The sequence below is a fragment of the Macaca fascicularis genome, chromosome 1, assembly GCF_037993035.2.
Source record: "Macaca fascicularis isolate 582-1 chromosome 1, T2T-MFA8v1.1".
Taxonomy (NCBI): domain Eukaryota; kingdom Metazoa; phylum Chordata; class Mammalia; order Primates; family Cercopithecidae; genus Macaca; species Macaca fascicularis.
This window is the reverse complement of record NC_088375.1, coordinates 16024737-16047749: the sequence shown is the minus strand read 5'-3', so window position 1 is coordinate 16047749 and position 23013 is coordinate 16024737. Positions and strand designations below refer to the sequence as shown.

At 39.6% G+C, this 23013-nt stretch overlaps 1 protein-coding gene across 17 annotated transcripts in view; it reads right to left on the bottom strand.

The window, feature by feature from the left end:
• The window catches only part of PCNX2 (pecanex 2), a 309218-nt gene that overhangs the window by 79576 nt on the left and 206629 nt on the right, over window positions 1-23013 (bottom strand). The gene's annotated exons all lie outside the window — the stretch shown is intronic.

The following is a 23013-nucleotide window of genomic DNA, read 5'->3' as shown; positions in this document are numbered from 1 at the left end:
CTTCCTAGCATTTGCCTGACAAAGTCACTGTGCATTGCTGGGCAATGGTGTCCTGAGCACTACAGAACAAGAGCGGTGTAACAGGACTCTCCAGAGAAGTTGACTTACTGAGAAATACCCCTCTTTTATGTTAATATAAAATGCAGAGAGCAGAGCTGTCTTCTTCCCTTCAAACTTGGCCTTCCCACCCCCTGGTCAGTCTCTCTAGGTCAAGTACCTTCTGTCTCAGTTTCATCTGAGCAACTTAAGTAATTTAAAAGTAATTTTCTTTATTGACAATGCTTCAAATTCCCCTTTGTCAGTACACACAGTCTATGGTAAAAGTTGTCTCATTTTTTTGGTGAGGAAATGTTGCTGGCCAGAGTGAGAAGTTTGGTGGGGGTCTGTTCATATAGCAAATCCAAGATGGAGCTAAAAATAGACTGTGATTCTATTCATAGGCAGGGCAACCTTAAAGAAATCTGGACAATGAGAAGGCAGCCAGAGTTTAAATACAGGGGCACTGTTTCCTTTAAAATTGATTATATGCACAAGGTACACCTGGGTTTGTTTTTCCACCTTTCATTGCTGCTGCCACTAACAATCGTATTAGCTCTTGCAAAGCCAGTGGCACTCTGCTGTCGCCATGCAACATCAGAATGATTTGGCATGAGACATTTCCTGAGGACATACTGCCGTACACCCGTCAGGGTGGGCACTGCCTGGGGCCAGGCCCTTCAGGTGACCTCCAGTCTTACTAGGCCTGAGTTTTGACTTTTCATACATTTGCCCTACAAGACCACAAAGCATAGCTCAGTTTGGCTGTTTCTTTTTTCAGGTTTGGCAAATGATCTTGAATAAAAATGGCTATGAGCGTTGGGTGCTTTCCTTCTACTGGATTTTGATCTGAATTTTCAGTACTTTGAAGATTTTGAGCAACCAACAACTTTGAGTTTTAAGAAAGTTTTGTTGGTTCTTTTCTTTATATTTCTTTTTTGTTGTTGTTGTTTTGTTTTTGTTTGTTTGTTTTTTGAGACAGTCTTACTCTGTCGCCCAGGCGGGAGTGCAGTGGCGCAATCTTGGCTCACTGCAACCTCCGCCTCCTGGGTTCAAGTGATTCCCCTGCCTCAGCCTCCCGAGTAGCTGGGATCACAGGCATGCACCACCACTCCCACCTAATTTCTGTATTTTTAGTAGGGACAGGGTTTCACCATGTTGGCCAGGCTGGTCTCGAACTCCTGACTTCAGGTGATCCACCCACCTCGGCCTCCCAAAGTGCTGGGATTATAGGCATGAGCCACTGTGCCTGGCCCTTTTCTTCATATCTTACCCAGTTTTCTTTAGTTGCCCTCACTAGGGACAATTGGTTATAAATACCCAGCATGTCATTACTAGAAATTGAACTACTATTGTAGCTTGTAAGAATTATGAAAGCTCCTTTTTAATTGTCTAATATATAATCAGTGTTTCTTCATATTCCATGGGCACCTGAAAAGGTTTTTTTTCTTTTTCTATATGTATGTGTGTTTGTGCATGTGTGTATACATGCATGTGTGTATATATTCTGTAATATATATTGAAGTTACATTGTTATGTTATTTATTTCTCCTGTATCTTTATCTAATTTTTGATCACTTGATGGGTCATGAACTAAGAAAAGTGAGTCACATTTTCTACCACTACTGTGTTTCTAGTTTTTAAATGAAATTTCCTTTTTTTTCCTTATAAGTTGTACTATGTGACTTAATGCATTGATATCCATAGCTTATATTTTCATTGTGAATTTTAGTCTTTGACATTGTAAAATGTTTTTAATCCTAATGGTTTTTGCCCCAAATACATCTGTGTTCAATATTAAGCCACAACAGTAGCTTTAATTTGTTTGCACTTGCCTAATGCTTTCACTTATTCTTTGATTTTCAGCTTTTCCAAGTCACATCTTTAAGGAATGTCTTTTCGCTGGGTGTCCAGGCAGATGTATTTGGTCATATTCCATCTTCATAGTTTATATTATTATGCTTTCTAATTGTATTGTTTCTTTGATTTTTAAACACATTACACTATAGTCTGATTACAAAATTATAAAGACAATACTACAGAATCAGAAATCATAAGACAATACTATGAACAATTTTGTGCCAATAAATTTGAAAACATAAATGAAATAGGTAAACTCCTATAAAGATGTAACATACTAAAAGTAACTCCAGAATAAAAACAAAAGAAGAGGCTGGGCACGGTGGCTCATGCCTGTAATCTCAGCAATTTGGGAGGCTGAGGTGGGTGGATCATTTGAGGTCAGCAGTTTCGAGACCAGCCTGGCCAACATAGTGAAATGCCTGTCCCTACTAAAAATACGAAAATTAGCTGAATGTAGTGGCACACCCTTGTAATCCCAGCTATTCAGAAGGCGGAGGCAGGAGAATCGCTTGAACCTGGGAGGCAGAGGCTGCAGTGAGCCAAGATTGTGCCACTGCACTCCAGCCTGGGAGACAGAGCAAGACTCTGTCTCAACAGAAAAAAAAAAAAAAAGAAAAAGAAAAAGAAAAGAAGAATAGCCCTGTAATTGTTAAACAAGTAGAATCAGTAGTTAAATAAATACCCAAACATACAAAAATACACATATTTGATGAGAATGATTTTTTTAAAAAAGGGAAAAAAGGTGAAGGAAGAAAGAGAGGCAGGGAGAGAGAATGAGAGTGGGAGAGAGAAAAGAGAGCTAATACAAGTTAACCACACTGAAAAATAAGAGTACAATGACATATTACTCCATTGCTGCTGTGTAGAATTCTTCTATTGGTCATACATACTGTTATTAATGAGTATGCATTCTTTCTGTTGCTTCTGAATGCTTTTAAGATCTTTTTTGATATTAGTGCTCTGAAACCTCACTATTTTGTGTAGAAATGTGAATTTATTTTAGTTTGTTATGGTCATGACTTAGATTCGTAAATCTGAGGATTTATGTCTTTCATCAATTTTAAAAATTTTCTATTATTTTCTCTTAAAATTGTGCTTCTCCCTGTTTGTTTTATGCCTTCTTCCAGGAACTTCTAGATTTCTAGTTGACATCTTTCATTTTGTCCTCTAAGTCTCTTACCTTCCCTGGAATATTTCCCATTCTTTATCTTTCTCTGCTGCATTCTGGCCAGTTTTCTTAGATCGAGTGCTTTCTAGTTTAGCTGTGTTTAATTTACTATTTGTCTATTACACTATACATTTTAATGACTATATGCACTGATTTTTATAAGCCATTTGTTCCAATTTGTCATTTTTTCATAACATCTTGGCCTTTTAGTTTTATTTCTTCTTATACAAATTTTATTCTAAATATATATATGATTATTTCTTTACTTATCTTTAGTTTTGGATAGTCAAAATCTGCTATTTATTTTATTTCCTGGTTCTTGTTCATGATGAGTATTTTTCTTTTGTATTGTGTAGTACTGGATTGGGAGCTCCTTTCCAGTCAGTTTTTATTGTGGAATTAGTTGAAGACATGTCATGTCCTTTAAGAGTAATTTTACATTGGCTTCATCAGCAACTCTAGGGGTATTACACACCAGTACCATTTTTGTGTTAACTTCTCAACGTGACAATTTCCAAATATGAGTAGTATAGTTTTGAACTCCAAGCCCACATGTGACAAAAGATTAGTAATGTCCATTCACAATGGAGACTTGTTCCCACTCTTCCCTCTCTCTGACCAGTTGAGATTCCTTGTTCCTTCTCTGTGTTGGGTGTTTCACGTCTTCACTGATGGGCAGACCTTCAGGGCTCCAGCTTTATGTGGAAGTCTTAGTTGAAACCTTTTTCTGCTTCTGTAGGACTAACGCTTCATCACCTAGCCTGGCATAGATTTTAAAATGTCAGCCCCTATGTTACTGAGACTCACAGCCCCGACCCACCACCCACCCCATTCTTCCCAGGCAGTGATACTGGGTTTTGCTGTTTACTGCTCCCTCTTTCTTTCTAGCCCTCGGAAATTTTCTAACTTTATTATTATGCTCAAACATGTATCTAAGAGGAATTTTACAACCTATCATTTTTTTGATACTTTTAGCAGGTGGAAAAGTTTTGAGATTATCTAGTCTGCTACATCTCTGGAACTGAAAACTTCTAAACCAGATTTTCATAAAGAAAAGATAATACAAGTTAGTCATACTGAAAAATAGAAGCACAACTACATATTACTCCACTGTTGCTATGTAGAAGTCTTCTACTGGTTTTTGTGAGTTTTAGTCTTAGTTATACAACTTTTTAGTTTTAGTCTTAGTTATACAACTTTTCAAAGTAATTATTAAGTTAAAAAACTATTTTTTTTTTTCATTTTATGTTTACAAAGCTTGCTGAATTTTATACCACTCTCTCCACAAGGATCTTATCATGACAGGGTCTGAATCAACATTTTTTCTCTCTGTTTACATTCCCTTAATGCTACTCTGGTCTCCTCTACTCTCCTATAGATAAACTGTAAAATACGCTCAGCAAACACACTGTGTTCAGCCTACTTCAAGGTGAAGTTTCTACGATTCTGTGTAAACATACATGTGTGCTCGCAGGCAGCCATATGGGCATGAAGCAATTCTCTTACCTCCTAATGTTATTGTAAAAGTCTATTTCCTGAAAGTCTATTTGAGGCCTGCAATGAAAGAATAGCCTTTATAGAATACTGGTATCCAAAATACTATGTTTTCATCATACCATATGAATCTGCAGTAGAGAAAGCTAAGCATGAATAAGAACAATGAATACATGCAGATTGGCTCTATTCTTCCGGAAAGATGGAGTTGGTGTATTTTTCCTTATTCCTCTACTTGGTACACGAAAACCCTGGATTTTACGTATAGTAAAAACACCTTCTGAAAGGTAAAAGGAAAAAGCAGACCATCTGGGCATCATGGGATCCAAGGAAAAACAATGTGGTGAGTTTCTCTGTTTTTCTTTTTGCCTCATATAGCCCAGAAACACCTACAGAAGCAAAAGAAAAAAAAAAAAAAGCATCAACAAATCCCTGATCTGTCTAGCCTGAGAGTCAGGAAAGGCGCAGCCTAACAAGACAGAAAACTGTAGGTCATAACCTCTCTGTAACAGCCGAATACCACAGATAAAACCATAGCCCTATGCCTACCTGTACCAGTGACAGCAGCAGGAGGGAGACAAATTCCTAGGCAGATAGGGGTGGGTCCTGGTGAAACCCAACCTTCAAACCAAAGACAAATTAAAGCCTGAAAACCAAGCTGCCAGTTCTGGGTAAAGTCCCTAGCTTTAGTGAGAACTTCCTCCATGCCTTTCAGCCAACTGAATGGTGCTTTTTGACCAATCAGCATGCATTCCCCCATTCCGAGCCCATAAAAACCCTGCACTCAGCCACACTTTTGGACTACCCAGCTTTGGGTAGGGGGTACCCACTTAGGGTCCCCTCTCTGCTGAGAGCTGTTTCGTCACTCAGTAAAACTCTTCTCTGCCTTGTTCAGTCTCTGATTGTCTACATAACCTCATTCTTCTCGGACACAGGACAAAATCCTGGGACCTGCCAAAAGACGGGTGTCACGCATCCCTGACCAGCTCACTGAGCTGTGGGCAATGACATGCTCTTGTTCACTGGACCATGGGAAAGAAGAGCTGTGATCCTTCTGGGGACCCAGACCCCCAGGCTTCCTGAGCCAGAGCGGTGACAAAGCTATAACACCCTCCTGGGGCTTTTTCTGGTTGCTGGCATCTCTGAGTTTTTGGGTGCTACCATACTCCCCTCACCCAGCGAGGGCACTTAAGGCAGAAGCTACTTGTGGTATGCCTGGTCCAGCTGCAGCCTCACATGAAGGAGGCATCTGTGCTGGCATCTGGAGCTGCCTGCCCGGCCCCACTGCAGCAGCCTGTGTGCCTGGCTGTGCACTGTGGTCAGACCTCACACCCACTTGCCCACACACCCCTCACCATTCTACCCAGGATATGGGAACCAGGCCAGTAGCACAAACCAAGCATAGCCTGCTGGGCTGAATGGGCAGAGCCTGGTGAAGTGGCCCCCCCAAAGAATCCTGTGTCACCAGCAAAGACTGAGTGAGGAACCTAGACTTCCTTCCTTGCCAGGCAATAATAAAGTGCCCCTTCTCTTCCTGCTGAGATGGTGTCAAAAGAGACTGAGTTCAGACTTTCATAATTTTCCTGGGTAAAGAGGCCACATGGGGAGCAGTAATGAAGTGCCGCTATCCCTCCCATTCAGGAAAGTATCAATAAAGGCTTAGTGGGGAATCTGAACTCCCACCCCCTATCAAGCAATAACAAGAAACTTTCTACCCTCTCCCATCTCAGGAGTCAATAGAGGCTGAGTAGGGAACCTGGACTTCTAACCCCATCTGAAAGTAACAAAGCAGCAGCCCCTTTTCTCCTGCCAGAACGGTGTCAGTAACAGCTAGCTGAAACAAAGGTGTAAATATTATCCAGAGGCTCATAATACATAATAGCACCCAAAATGTCCAGAGTTCAATAGAAAACTACTTATAATCAGAAACAAACAGGAAGATCTCGAAATGAATTTAAAAAGACAATACATGCCAAAATTGAGATGATGAAATTATCTGACAAATATTTTAAATTAGCCATCATAAAAATGTTTCAATGAGCAATTAAGATCACTTGAAATCAATGAAAAAAGAGAGCTTCAGCAAAAAAAAAAAAAAAAAAAAAAAAAAAAAAAAAGAAAGCCTTGGCAAAGAAATAGAAGAAATAAAGAAGAATCAAATAGAAATTGTACAACTGAAAAATATAATAACTAATTTTTCTTTTTGAGACAGAGTCTTGCTCTGTCATCCAGGCTGAAGTGCAGTGGCACCATCTCAGCTCATTGTAACCTTCGCCTCCAGGGTTCAAGTGATTCTCCCACCTCAACCTCCCAAGTAATTGGGACTACAGGTGTGTGCCACCACACCCGGCTAATTTTTGTATTTTAATAGAGATGGGGTTTCATCATGTTGGTCACGCTGGTCTGGAACTCCTGAGCTCAAGTGATCCATTCTTTTATAGTGCCCACAGAGAGTGCACCAAGATAGACCATTTTTCTGGGACATAAAATGATCTCCACAAATTCTTAAAAAATGAAATCATACAGAGTTTGTTCTCCAACCAGAATGGACTTAAACTAGAAATACACAACACAAAGAAAACAGGAAAGTATCCAAACATTTGGAAACTGAACAGCACATTTGTTTTGAATTAGCAAGTAGATTAAAAACTATGACCTACACTGCCTACAAGAAATACACTTCAAATATAGTAACATAGCCCAACTGAAAATAAAAAATGAAATATATGTACTATGCAAACATTAATCAAAGAAAAGCAGAAATAGCTATGCTAATATCAGATAAAGTAGACTCCATAACAAAGAAGTTTACCAAAGACAGAAATGAACATTGTATGATAAGAGGGTTAATCCAGCAAGAAAACACATCAGTCCTAAATATGTATAAATCAAACAACTCAATTGCAACATATGTGAACCCAAAACTGATAGAACAGAAAAAGCAGACAAATCCACAATTATAGATAGAGACCTAAACACCCATGTCTTAACAACTGATAAAAAGGCCAGGCAGAAAATCAACGATAATATAGGAGAACTCAGTAACACTATCAACCAACATTACCTATTCAACATTTATTGCACACTCCACCCAACAATGGTAGATGACACATTCTTTTATAGTGCCCACAGACAGTGCACCAAGATAGACCATTTTTCTGGGACATAAAATGATCTCCACAAATTCTTAAAAAATGAAATCATACAGAGTTTGTTCTCCAACCAGAATGGACTTAAACTCGAAATATATAACACAAAGAAAATAGGAAAATATCTAAACATTTGGAAACTGAACAGCACAATTCTAAATAAACCATGGATCAAAGATAAAGTTTCAATAGAAATGGAAATACACACACACACACACACACAAAAAAAAAAAAAAAAGAAAAGAAAAGAAAAAAAAGAAATAGAAATACATTGAACTGAAAGAAAATGGAAATAAAGGTATCAAGATTTGTCAAACACAGCTAAAGCAGTATTGGAAGAGAAATTTATAGCACTAAACATACACATTAAAAAAGTATCAAACTCATAGTCTATGGTCCCACCCCAAGAATCTAGAAAAAGAAGAGCAAAGAAAACCTGAAGCAAGCATAATAAATGAAATAAAGAGCAAAAACCAATGAAATTGAAAAATAGATGAGAAAATCAAAGAGCAAAGAGCTGGTTCTTTGAAAATATCAATCAATAACATTGAAAAATCTTCAGCCAGACTGACAAAGAAAAGGAGCGAGAAAACACAAATTACAAATAACTGTATACACTGCAGACACTGCAGGTATCAAAAAGATAATAGGGAATATTACAAATAATTTTACATGCATGAATTTTAAAACCTAGATGAAATGGAGTAATTCCTCAAAAAAACTCAGTAATTACCATAACTTGCTCATTATGAAATACATAATTTTAAAAGCCTGTAACTATTAATGCCATTTAATTAGTAGCTTAAAAACTCCCCCCAAAATGAATCTCTAAGCTCTGAAGGCTTCATTGAAGAATTCTACCACATGTTTAAAAAAGAACTAACAATAATTATACTTAACCTCTTCATAGAAGGAAGAAACACTTTCCTATTTATTTCATGAAGCTAGTATTACCCTGATACAAACACCTGACAAAAAGAGCATGAAAAAATTAAAATTAAAGATCAATATCTTCCATGAATATAAATCTAAAAATCCTTAAAAATATATTGCAAATAAAATTCAGCAATATATAAAAATAATTACATACCATGACAAAGTAGGTTTATTTCAGGGATGCAAGACTGGTTCAATGCACAGAAATCAGTCAATATAATCTACCATACTCACATGGTAAAGAGGAAAAATCGCAGATTCATGTAGATAAACACAGAAAAAGCAATTGACAAGACCCAATACTATTCATGATTTTTTTTTAAAAAAAGAAAGCTCAGAAAAATAGAATTATACGGGAATTTCCTCACTTGATAAAGATCATCTAAAAAAAACCTACAGCAACACTGTACTTAATGATGAAAAACTGAATTACTTCCAACAAGATTGGGAAAACTGTAAGGATGTCCACTTTACCTGCTCTTTTTTTTTTTTTTTTTTTTTTTTTTTTTTGAGACGGAGTCTCGCTCTGTCACCCAGGCTGGAGTGCTGTGGCCGGATCTCAGCTCACTGCAAGCTCCGCCTCCCGGGTTCCCGCCTTAATATCTTTATTTATTTTTTAACTTTTAAGTTCAGGGGTACATATGCAGAGTTGTCATATAGGTAAACTTGTGTCATGAGGGTTTGTTGTATCATCACCCAGGTGTTAAGCCTAGTACCCATTAGCCACTTCTCCTGATCCTCTCCCTCTTGTTACCCTCTACCCTCTGATAGGTCCCAGTGTGTGTTCTCCCGTGTCCATGTGTTCTCATCATTTACCTCCCACTTATAAGTGAGAACATGAGGTATTTGGTTTTCTGTTTCTTTGTTAGTTTGCTGAGGATAATGGTTTCCAGCTCCATCCATGTTTCTGCAAAGGATATGATCTCATTCTTTTTATGGCTTCATAGTATTCCATGGTGTGTACGTACTACATTTTCTTTATCCAGCCCAACACTGATGGTATTTAAGTTGATTCCATGTCTTTGCTACTGTGAATAGTGCTGCAATGAACATACACGTGCATGTGTCTTTATGATAGAGTGATTTATATTCCTTTGGGTATATACTCAGCAACTGAATTGCTGGGTCCAGTGGTATTTCTGTTTTTAGGTCTATGATGAATTCCCACACTGCTTTCCACATGGTTGAACTAATTTACACTTCCACCAACAGTGTATAAGCATTCCTTTTTCTCTGTAACTTCCCAGCATCTGTTATTCTTTTGACTGTTTAGCAACAGCCATTCTGACTAGTGTGAGATGGCACCTCACTATGGTTTTGATTTGCATTCCTCTAATGATTACTGATGCTGAGCGTTTCTTTTTTCATATGCTTGGCTGCATGTATGTCTTCTTTTGAAAAGTATCTGTTCATGTCCTTTGCCTGCTTTTTAATGGGGTTGTTTTTCTCTTGTAAATTTGTTTCAGTTCCTTATAGATGCTGGATATTAGATCTTTTGTCAGACGCATAGTTTGCAAAAAATTTCTTCCATTCTGTGGGTTGTCTGTTTACTCTGGGGATAGTTTCTTTTGCTGTGCAGAAGCTCTTCAGTTTAGTTAGATTCCATTTGTCAATTTTTGCTTTTGTTGCAATTGCTTTTGATGTCTTCATCATGAAATATTTGTTTGTTCCTGTCTCAAGAATGGTACTGCCTAGGTTGTCTTCCAGGGTTTTATAGTTCTGGGTTTTGTGTTTAAGTCTTTAATCCAACTTGAGTTAATATTTGTATATGGTGTAAGGAAGGGGTCCAGTTTCAATTTTCTGCATATGGCTAGCCAGTTATCCCAGCACCATTTATTGAATAGGGAATCTGTCCCTCATTGCTTGTTTTTGTCAGGTTGTAGGTGTGTGGCCTTATTTCTGGGTTTTCTGTTCTGTTCCATTGGTCTATGTGTCTGTTTTTGTACCTATAATATACTGTTTTAGTTACTGTAGTCTATCACTGATGGCATTTAGGCTTATCAGATTGAGGACATTCTTTTATCCTCGTTTGTTTAATGTTTTTATCACAACATAGTGTTGTATTTTACAAAATGATTTTTCTGCATCAATTGAAATGGTCAAGTGGGGTTTATGTTAATGTGTTGAACCACCCCAGCATTCTCATTTGGTCACAGTGTATAACCCTAATAGGCATTGAATTTGGTTGGGTAGTATTTTTTGAGGATTTCTGCATCTGTATTCATAAGAGATATTGATCTGAGGTTTCCTTTTCTCATGATGACACTGTCTGGCTTTGGTGTCAGGATGATACTGGCCCCACAGAATGAGTTAGGAATTGTTCCTTTTGAAAGATTTGAGAATAATTGGTGTTAATTCTTTCAACATTTTATACAATTCATCAGTGAAGTCAACTGGTCCTGGGCTTTTTTTTTTGTAGGGATTTTTTTAAACATTACTGATTTGGTCAAGTGCGGTGGCTCACGCCTGTAATCCCAGCACTTTGGGAGGCTGAGGCTGGCAGATCATGATGTCAGGAGATCGAGACCATCCTGGCTAACACCGTGAAACCCCATCGCTACTAAAAACACAAAAAAATTAGCCAGACGTGCTGCAGGCGCCTGTAGTCCCAGCTACTTGGGAGGCTGAGGCAGGAGAATGGCATGAACCCGGGAGGCGGAGTTTGCAGTAAGCTGAGATCACACCACTGCACTCCAGCCTGGGGGACAGAGCAAGTCTCTGTCTCTTAAAAAAAAAAAAATTACTAATTAATTATTTTTATTATACTTGCTATAGTCTATTTAGATTTTCTGTTTATTCTTCAGTCAGCTTTGGTAATTTGTATGTCTTTAGGAATTTCTCCATTTCATCTAGGTTACCTAATTTGTTGAAATACATGGGGTTGTAGAATTCTCTTATATTTCCTTTTAATTATGTAACGCTAGTAATAATGTCCTCACTTTTATTAGCAATTATAGTATGTTAAGTCTTGTTTTTAACTTGGCCATTCTAGCTAAATGTTTGTCAATTTTATGTTTTCAAAAAATAAATTTTTGGTTTTATTTATTCTGTCATTTTGCTACTCTTCATTTTCATTTATCCCTAACCTAATCATTCTGTCTGCTTGCTTTTGGTTTTGTACACTCTTCTTTTTCTAGTTCTTTAAAGTGGAAAGATAGGTGATTTATTTGAGATCATTAAACAAATATTTTTTGAGATGAGGTCTCACTATGTTGCCCAGGCTGGTCTTGAATTCCTGACCTCAAGCAATCCTCCTGCCTCAGCCTCTGAGTAGCTAGGATTACAGGCACAGGCCACCATACCTGGTAATATCTTTTTTCTTCTTGTTGTTTTTAGAGACAGGGTCTTGCCCCTGTCACCCAGGCTAGAGTGCAGTGGCATGATCATAGCTCAATGAAGTCTCTAACTTCTAGACTCAAGCAATCCTCCAACCTCAGCCTTTACAATAGCTAAAACTACAGGTGTGCACCCCCATATCCAACTAATTTTTTAAAAAAATTTTGAAGAGACCCATCTGTCACTATGTTGCCCAGGCTGGTGGTATTAAACTTTTGACCTCGAGCGATCATTCTGTCTTGGCCTCCCAAAGTGCTGCAGTTACAGGCGTGAACAACACCATGTCTGGCCTTATTTTAAAAATCTAGGCATTTACAGCTATGAATTTTCCTCTGAGAACTGCTTTTCCTAACTTCCATAAGTTTTAATAAATTATATTTTATTTTCATTAATCTCAAAGTAATTTTTAATTTTCTTTGTGATTTCTCTTAGAACCATTGGTTGTTTCTGTGTTTTAATTTATACATATTTGGAAAATTTCCAAATTTGCTCTTGCTATTAATTTTCTATTTTATTCTATTGTGGCTGGAGAACATTCTTTGTATAATTTCAGTTTTTAAAAATTTATTGAGGATTGTTCTATGGTCTAGTAGATGGTCCATTATGGAGAATAGTCTATGTACACTTGAAAAGAATGTGTACCTGAAAAACTTTTGCTTTGCAAAACATTTTGTTAAGAGGGCGAAAAGACAAGCTACAGACTGGAATGAAATATTTGCAAAACATATATCCAAGAGAGTACAAGTATCTGAAATAGGTAAGAAACTCTCAAAATTCAATAGTAGAAAAAGTAAAACAGTAGAAAAAGAAAACTAAAAAAAAAAAAATACTACATTATGAGACAGCAATGGCATTCTTGGAAATTATCTCAGAGAAGTGAAGACTTATGTTCACATAAAAACCTATAAACAAGTGTCCAAAGAAGCTTTATTCATAATAGCTCCAAACTGGAAATAACCCAGAAGCCCTTCAGTGGATGACTTATTAGACCCTGACACATTCATACCATGGAACTACTCGGCAATATAATAACATAAACTACTGACACACACAACTTGGATGAATCTCCACTGAATTATGTTGTGTGAAAATAGGCAACTCCAAAAGGTTAAACAGTTTAGGATTCCGTTTATATAACATTCTTGGAATGACAAAATTATAAAGATGGAGAACAGATTAGAGGTGGACAGGAGTTAAGAAGGGGTGGGGGCAGGAGGAAGTATGTGTGCTCTCCAACAGGAGAGGTCTCTGTGGCGATGGAAATCTTCTGGTTTTTTGTTTGTTTGTTTGTTATGTGACTACCATGCATTCATGTACAATTCGTATCTCTGATTCTAACGTGCTTACACCTTAAATTAGTATTATTTCTTCCATTTCAGCAAGAAAAATCCAAGACTACTTACTATTTGAAATACAGAATATGAAATTCAACCATTCAGTGGAAAGTCATAAATATTTAGGGGGTGAAAAGTGCTTCTTCTCTTTCTGCAAATGCAACTAATAAAAATAGTAATAAAAAAAAATCCAAGTTGTTTGCTGTCGGGCAAAGAGTCAGCCAAATGGGAAACTGAATAAATGAAGAGGCAGACAATTTTAAGTGATTCATAAAGATTAAATTATCAGAGTACTGCTGGGTTTCTTCCCAAGTTTAATTTGACTGATTTAAGGTTTTGACTTCTGGCTGTTACATTCTTCTGGTAAAAAGAGGTTCAGTGCCATTTATATGAGTGTTTTGTTTAGAGTTATGAGTGAAACTTCTTCTGGGGATGAAGACATGTTTATTTCATTCATAAGTTACCTGTGGTGTGTACAGAATTTGGATCAAGATGAACCGGGCTTTTGCCATGCATTTCCCCATACAGCAAAAAGAAACTATTATCTTTGGCAATGGAACTGCAGCAATTTGCGCAGTGACACACTCAGTTGTGATGAGTTAACTCGGGTCCTTCAGTTTTTGTAGCCACTTGTTTCAGGAGAGGCAGCAACTTGAGAAGACACATTCTCTGGACACAATGCCTGTTATACCACGTGCAGTTTTCTAGTTGAGGGATTTGGTGTTAATAAAATCACACCGCAACCTTTCTTGCTCAGACGGACTTCACTTTTCCTTTGCTATCTCCTTCACTCCCAAAGCATACCACTGTACTTCACTCGCTTTAAATCTTAAAATCTGTCCCAAAATCAAATCCAACTAAAATTACACTCCTTATTCTACAATCATCTTGAGACACTTTGTTAAGTCATTTACACCTTGACTAAACTTATAAATGAAGAACTGTATTATATGCAAGTGTGACATCTCATGTTTGCATTTTTATGATGTGGTACTCCATGTACAACAATTTGGATTGGAAACATTGCACTAATGATAAGGTAAGGGGAAGGGGAGTGCCCACGAACAAGTCTGCAGCTGTAAGTCAACAAACATGATTTCTGGTTTCTCATTTGATTTATGATTTATTAAATTATTTGAGGGGTGTAAAGGAGAGAATCACCTCATTCTTCTGACCCCCAGTTTTCTGAATGTCTAAAATGGCAAATAAACATAGCATAGGGCTTTCGGTAGGAAATGAAAACACAGAGCCGCATCCATGACTGCCTACTGCAAAACTAAACAGGTAGTCACTTTAGCCTTGTGGCAGACCAGTCACCCAAGTGAAGGATAAGTGACAAAGAATGAATAGGAAATAGTTTTTATGTCACTGCATCAGTACATCCGGGTATAGATTTTATTTTAAGGGGTGGGGGAGGAATAGTATTTTTTATTCTGACAATATTTGACATTTCTTTTTAAATTAGATTTTTCAAATACTAAAATAGATTGTGTCAAATCTTGACTCTAGGAGCACAGGGACAAAATTGGACAGAAAATGAGTTCATTCATCTCTCCTCAACCCTCACCGGTGTTTTCCTAAAACAGGCTCTCGGAAAACAGTGAAAAACACCCTCAGAAACCTTCCCCAGTGGCTCCTGTTTATCAGTGATAACGTTAACCATCAAGTGAGTGCTCTATTACTCTGCACTACTCCTAAAATGAGGCTTTTTGAAACTTTTCCTACCCAAACAATTTTCTTTAACATCTACTAAGAACTCTCTTTCCTTCCTTTCTCCCAAATCTGTCCCATGCCTCTCTCACAAAGTCTTCCCTGACTACAGGCAAATAAGCTCCAACTACGCAACCTGTAGAACCAATAATCAATTTAGAAAGCACCCTAAGATATTATAAAATATAAAAAGAAATATAATATATTAAATTGCCCTTATTTTTACTGGGTAATTTTCTTCTAATTCTCGTGTATATAATTATTTTGACATTACCAGTCACTTTTCATTTAAAAAATCTTGAAAGGGAGCATCTATTTAGTTGAGTTTACAGGGAGAGCCAACACAGCAATCCACACATGAAAGAGCATTGTAAGCCCTATGGAGTGGAGATGATGACAGAATGCTTCCAAAGTGAAAAGAAAAATAACAGAATGGTTTTGTATATTCACATTATATATTAATTCCACTCATGAATCAAGAGCACTGTGTACCAAGAAGCAGCAACTCTATGTAAGGCCTGGGCAAGGTCTTTGCTTTCAATAAAGTAGGATTAGAGTCAGTCCTGGAAACATGCTCAGAGTAACAAGATTAAACAAGCACATGATTATCAGAATCCTACAGAATGAGTCTCACAGAGCCTCAAATGCAAAAGCCTCCCAGTACCTACAGTGGTCTGCTGTTATAACACAGAATGAGAACATACCGTGGAGTGGCCTCTGACAGTCACTTGGCATATTGGCCGATCTCAGGGAAGACGTTTTAATTAGAAGTGCTCAGGATTCTTGGCCTTGGGGAGTAAACGCTCACTGTCCAGATGCTTCAAATCTGCCTAAGAAATCTCCCGCATCACATTTATTTGAGGCATGTAGTAAAAGAGTTTAAGACAATGTAAATTTAAAAGCCGCATATGTCCTGCCTTCCTTTGTTTAGAATAAATCAGTCCCATCTCTAACACTTTCCTAAAAGCTGGACGAGCTAAGGATCCTCCTCTCACTTGCTATAGTGATTCAGAACAGGGCTCTGCCCTCCTGCTGTACAAGGCTTACACTCCCTGCAACCATCCATCAACCTGAATCACTCACAAAGCCTCGCTCCTGGGTGACCTTGAAGCGTCAGCAGCACCAGACAGCTGGGAAGCAGCTGGGCATGTTCGACGCCTCCCTGCAGTCGCATGGTCTGCTACACTATTCTGCACTTTTCAAATACTTTAACTGCTCAGCAAAAACTAACAGGACCCTGAGTAAAATTATGCACCACAGCACAATGTGTAATAAGCTCAAAGCAATGCTGTTTGAGAAATTCAACATACTGGAATTCCTCAAAAGCATCAGCTTTCTGGAATATATGTGTATAATAGCTCATTTCCATACCTCAAGTGTCAAACCTTACATGTAAGAGTTTTCCCATCCGTCAGCAAAACAGTGGGATGGAGTCAAGTTCATAATTTGGCTTCTCAGAAGTAAGAGCATTCAGACACAAATTCCAGGTGAGGAAATCCGAGGCAGAGAAGGGAAGTGGAAGGACCAGCCTAAGTTAAGGGTACATTGGTGATTGAGCTTGGGGAGCTTAAAGTTCTTTTGTCTGCCACTCAACCCTGGAGGTACAATAGGGGATGGATGCCAGCACCTTCTCTGGCATTCTAGGCTACTTAGTGACACAGAATTATGGCAATAAAGGTATGCTTTTGTGCCATCACTCCCTAAAAGTAAAAGGTGGCCAGGCGTGGTGGCTGACACCTGTAATCTCAGCACTTTGGGAGACCGAGGCGAGTGGATCATGAGGTCAGGAGTTCGAGACCAGCCTGGCCAACAGAGTGAACCCCCCCCCTACTAAAAATACAAAAAATTAGCTGGGTGTGGTGACGAGCACCTGTAATCCCAGCGACTCAGGAGGTTGAGGCAGGAGTATTGCTTGAAGCCAGGAGGAGGAGGTTGCAATGAGCCGAGATCATGCCATTACACTCCACCCAGGTGACAGAGTGAGATTCCATCTCAAAAAAAAAAAAAAAAAAAAAAAAGTAAAAGGTAAGAGAGAAGGATTCCTTTGATAAAAGCCACCACTTGCTTTTATTAGGAGTCTTTTGATTTCAAGTGACAGAAAACTCAACTCAAAATGGCTTAAGCCAAATACAGAATTCAGTGGCTCATGAAGCTCAAAGGTCCTTTTAGGCCTTGGTGGACTTAGGAGATAGGGGAGTGTCATCATCCTCTGTGTCCCTCGGCCCAGCCTTCCTTTGTGTTTGCTGTGTCCTCAGGACAGTTCTTGCTTTGTGGTGCCAAAGGACTGCTAACAGCAATAGGCTTGCACCTCATGTCACCAAGTCTGGTGGGAAGGAAGGGACACCTTAGGATACTTTAGGACACCCTAAAGTCCCAGAACTCACTCTGGCTAGACAAGAACAATAGACCTCTGGGACGCCAGCCTTCACACCTTTTCTTTCTCTGGCTTTGGCCCTCTTGGCCATAATCTCACGTACTTGTTTGTTTCCCACTTGCCTGTGCCCTAATGTAAGTCTTCCCGGAGTGAAATGAAATAGGAGGCAAGCACTACCCTGCTGTCAGTTCCCAGGTTTGGCCCATATGTCCCCAGTCAGTTGGGTGAGATTTACTGACTTTAAACTTTGATCTCTTTTCCAGTACCTCAGTCCGTCTTGACATTTCTATGTTATCATGCATAACTATGATGTTTTTTTGGCTGGTTTCTCCTTATTTCTATTTCTTTTGGAAAGTTCAAGAGTTGGTCCATATTCCTACTTGGGCCGTAACCTGTCAATCCCAGTACCTGCCATCTCCCCAAACATCGTCCTGTAGTAGTTAAACCATGTTAATGCTGAAACAAGTCATTTTCATCCATACACACACACACACACACACACACACACACACACACGTATCTCATCTTAGTCACTTCAGGCTGCTATTTAAAAAATGCCATAAACCAGGTGGCTTATAAACAACAGAAATATGTTGCTCACGGTTCTGGAGGCTGGAAGTCCAAGACGAGAGTGTCAGCATGCTCAGGTTCTACTAAGGGCCTCTTCCAGGTTGCAGAATGCCAAATTCTCACAGTAACCTCCCATGGAGGAAAAAGGGGTTAGAGAGCTCTCTGAGGTCCCTTTCATGAGGGCACTAATTCCATGCATAAGGGCTCCACTCTTATGACCTAATCACCTCCTGAAGGCCCCACCTCCTAATACCATCACATTGTGGGTTAGCATTTCAATCTGGGGGAGAAGGGACACAAACATTCAGTCCACTGCAATCCTCTAAGTGACTCTCATGCATGTTTGTATTTCTCAAAACTTTCACTTCTGTATCCATCTGGACAATTCTGAGTTCTGCCTGGGGAGGAAGATTCCTGAAGACTCCCTGTTAGCTCCCGGTTAAAATGAGAGCATTTGAAAATTCCTTTCCCAGATGTGTGAAGTTATTTAACACCCTAGAAAATCAACGGCAGGTTGTAGCCTCAAATAGGGATTTCTCAAATCACCCATTTAAAAAGCCACCTCATCTGGGCCAGGTGCGGTGGATCATGCCTGTAATTCCAGCACTTTGGGAGGCCAAGGCGGGTGGATCACGAGGTCAGGAGTTCAAGACCAGCCTGGTCAAGATGATGAAACCGCGTCTCTGTTAAAAATACAAAAATTAGCCGGGCGTGGTGGCGGGTGCCTATAATCCCAGCTATTTGGGAGGCTGAGGCAGAGAATTGCTTGAACCCGGGAGGCGGAGGTTGTAGTGAGCTGAGATCACGCCACTGCACTCCAGCCTGGGTGATAGAGCGAGACTCCATTTCAAAAATAAAATAAATAAATAAAAAGTTGTACCTGTATTAATTAGCTCGACCCCTTTCTGGGCCTGAGACTGTATTCAGAATCTCGGATGGTCACTTGTCATCCACGAGGGTCACTGAGGCTTCATTTCTGTTCTTACGCATCCCTGCGTAGCGTCTGGAGCTGCTAAGAACCAGGCCGGGGCCATGGGGAAGCATCAGGAAGCCTCTCTCGAGGAAAAGGAAAAGACAAACCTGCAAGCTGATGACTTGCAAAGCGGCCACTCACCACGCTTTCTTGCAGCCTGAAGACGGGCACTCCATTCTCTTGAGCTATGAATGTTTTGTGGTCCAGTGATGAGTATGAAAGCTCAAAGCTCAGCCTAATGATTCTAAGGGTGGTCTTGGCGAGCTGCATTGCTTCTGACCTGCAGTGGTTCTGACCTGTCCTGCCACTCTGAGCAAATGCCTCGGGGCTCAGAGCTGCAGCTGCTTTCCTTTCCAGACAGGCCTTTCTGGCCACACAGGGCTCTCGTGATGGTGCCTTCCTTTTAAGGCTCTCACGGGCAAATGCATCAACTGGCATTCTGTGTGTGTTTGTGTGTGCGTGTGTGTCCTCTGAGAGGCTTCAGGATATAATGGAAAGCATGTTCTGGGCTTGAAATAAGATCAGCCCTGGGTTAATATCCTGGCTCAGCTGCTCACTTGTTCTGTGACCTTGGGCAAGTTTTTTAACTTCCTTGAGTTTCTTTTTTTTCTGATCTGTCAAATGAGAAAAATGAAACTTTGCTTCCAGAGTGAATGTTAGGACTGGAATGAATATACTAGAGAAGACGAGCAGATGTTCAATAAATACAAGAAGATGAGGATCGCCATTGTTACTGCTACTACTGTTGCTCCCCTCCTACTACTGTTATTATTACCATTAAGAATAATAGATCCAGGGCCCAACTTACTCCGAAGAATGGGTCTGAAAGCTCTAATAGACTTCGGATTCCTGATAAAGGAGAGTCACGACATTTATCTCAGCAGTAACTAAAACAAGGGCATCGGACAAATAAAAATGTGTTGCGTTCCTTGTCATGGTGCATGCAGGCACCTTGTAAATGTATCCAAATAAATTATGGGGTAACTTAACTGCAAGTAGATCTATGTAAATCCCTCTCTGGCATAACTTTAAAGGAAGAACAGCTTTTAATGACAGGGTTGCATTGTACTATTAACCCATAAGCCAGAAAAGCCGCCTGCTTTGCACTTAAGAAAAAAAATTGCCTTTTGAGAAGCTCAATGCTTTGCAAAGATCTGACAAGTCACCTTTAAAACAGCTTAGTGGGTAGAAAGCATTTGGCAATATTCATTTGGAAAAAGTTAAAAAATAAACTGTGAAGTTGAGAATTTCTTTCTTTGATTGCCTGATCAAGCCAGGCATCCCTGGCTCCATCCTGTGCACCATCATTAGCAAATCATGAATGAAGCTCCGGATAGTGACAGATAATCCCATCTGCTGCCAAACTGAGGGGGCTGGAGGGGTGAAAGATGACATGAATGAAACTGACCTCTATGGGCTGGAATGGTGAGTTAAAACCAGTAAGATGAGAGTTGATAGCGAAAACGTAAACTTCCTGTTTTCAGTAAACCACACTCACACATAAGATCAGGATGATGAAGGGTCAGCTCAGCAAATGTTTTGTGAAATAATGAGACATTTTAGATTTTAAGAGGCCCAAATGAGAGCAGGACACCTGGATTGTCGAAGTAACAGGTCCTTCTACTGACAACCAATTAGATGACCTCTGGAGCAAGGTGAAGGTGGGGAGGGTTGGGGGCAATTCAGTGAACATCTAGAGGAGGCTGACTAGGATTTCCAAGGTCTAGACCATTTTACACAAGGAACAGTTTGTACCATTTAGCCTGAAAAAGAGGGTGGCAAAGGAAGGAGAGCTGCCTCCAAACCGGTAAAGAGCAGCAGGTGTAGGAATCAGCATCTTGATGCTGCGTCAGCAGGGGTATCCAGGTGCTATCACAAGGAACAGATTCAACTCAATGAAGAGCCCACAGCTGTAACAGCACTCACAAGGGCTGCCTAGCAAGGCGCAAGATCTGCTCCACCAGCACCGAGAGGAGGCTGGATGGTCCAGAGCACAGAGGCGATACCGTAATTCCTAAGGGTCCGTGCTACACCCATGTCTATATTACAAACCAACAAGGGGCTGGAAAACAACACAGTGAGATTCACGAGAGCTCACCAAAGACTAGTTAAAATATTTTTATCATTTATTTTGTTGTTAGATAAAACACAAAACCGTGGGACTTAGAAAGCCTATTATTCCATAAAGGCGGCTGTGAGGCTCGAAGAACAGAACTGGGGCTCAGTGACTGACCGAGGTATCAAAATAAACATGGTGCCTGAAGGGAAAAATAATATTTATTGGGTCTCTCACAGCAGGCTGGCTGTGGATGTGATGGTACACGATCTATATGATGTGTCGATTCCCCTGTTGATTTGATTGCGTTCTGCCATTTCAGAAAGGACTCAGGTAGATTGCAGGGATGCATAATATATGTCTAGTTACAACTAGATTAAAAGCTGAATGAGAAAAGATAGAAATTTAGGAAAGGAAAATGAAATGGGGTCAGGAATAAGGATAGGTATGTTGTACACAGAAATGACTTACACATTTACCAAAGCGAACCACGTCTCATTTGGTGTGTATGACGTCTGAGGAGTAATCATTTCATTTTACAGATGAGTTAACTGAGGCTCACAGACAAAGTAACATCCCAAACACCTAACGAAGCATATGCACTGGGATTTTAATTGTGGTTGGACTGACCACAAAGCTCATGCTTTCTGATGTTCTACCGCTGCCTCAGTTAAGAGCTGAGGATTAAGTAGAACCAATTATCTCCTTGCTGAGAAAGGCAGGTCCAAGGATACAGATGCAGAGTTGATACTTTTGCAGACCAGTCACAGAGTGATTCCTGCTAGGTAAAGCCTAGCACAGTACACTGGCATAGATGATGCTTAATACACATTTGCTGTAAAGGATAACACCCAGAACAATGCAACATTTTAAAACCAATCTGGATAGAATTCTAGCAATGTAACCAACATGAAAGCTTTATTTCCCTTTCATCTAGCGTTGTAGGTCTAATGTATTTTACATTTTATAGAGGGTTTTTGACATATCAAAACAAAATCCCTGTTAATGGGAGTTTTCATTATTTCAGAAAGCTGAAAATAGTCAACTCCTTTAGAACAAAGATGTTTGCTGAGATAACTGGGCACATGTGTCATGTAATTTCTGGCCTAAACATTTGTTTCATGTTAATGACAAAGTTTGGTTATTTAGTGACTGTTTATATACAAAGAGCAGGATGATAAATCATAATATCAGAATGTGTTTCTAAAGCTTTCTAGAATCCTCTGACATTAGGGGGATGTATAAACACAAAGCACTATTACATACTGCATTTGCTATTGTTGCCTGGAATTAAAATAAAGACACCAGGCAGAGCTCATCAAGACAGATTTTAAAGACCTTGTTAGTAGTCAAGACCACCTCAGTCTAGCAGTGAGTGTTCTCGCCTCAGCAAATGTGAAGCCAGATTAGGATTTCTATTTCCTCTGACATAATATTGTTGGACTTAATTCACTTAAGAAATATTTACAGGCCAGGCACGGTGGCTCAGGCCTGTAATCTCAGCACTTTGGGAGGCCGAAGATGGTGGATCACAAGATCAGGAGTTCAAGACTAGCCTGAACAACACAGTGAAACCCCATCTCTACTAAAAATACAAAAATTAGCCAGGCGTGGTGGCAGGCCCCTGTAATTCCAGCTACTCAGGAGGCTGAGGTAGAAGAATCACTTGAACCCGGGAGGCGGAGGTTGCAGTGAGCTGAGATCGCACCACTGTACTGCAGCCTGGGGGACAGAGTGAGACACCGTCTCAAAAAAAAGAAAAATGTACAGAACACCTACTTTTTGCAGGACCCCATTAGGCATACAAAAATGAAAACTAAACAAGTTCAGAATTGAAAGTATATATAGACTACACCAATCTTGGGTAGAATTTACTGATGGCCATAGTAGCAAATTTATTTTTCCAAACATGACTGCTACAGTACCTCTCCATCCTGCAAACCACTCTTGAACCTTACCATATATCCACCAAGAGGCAGAACGTAATTCCCTTTTCTTTGAATCTGGGTGGGTG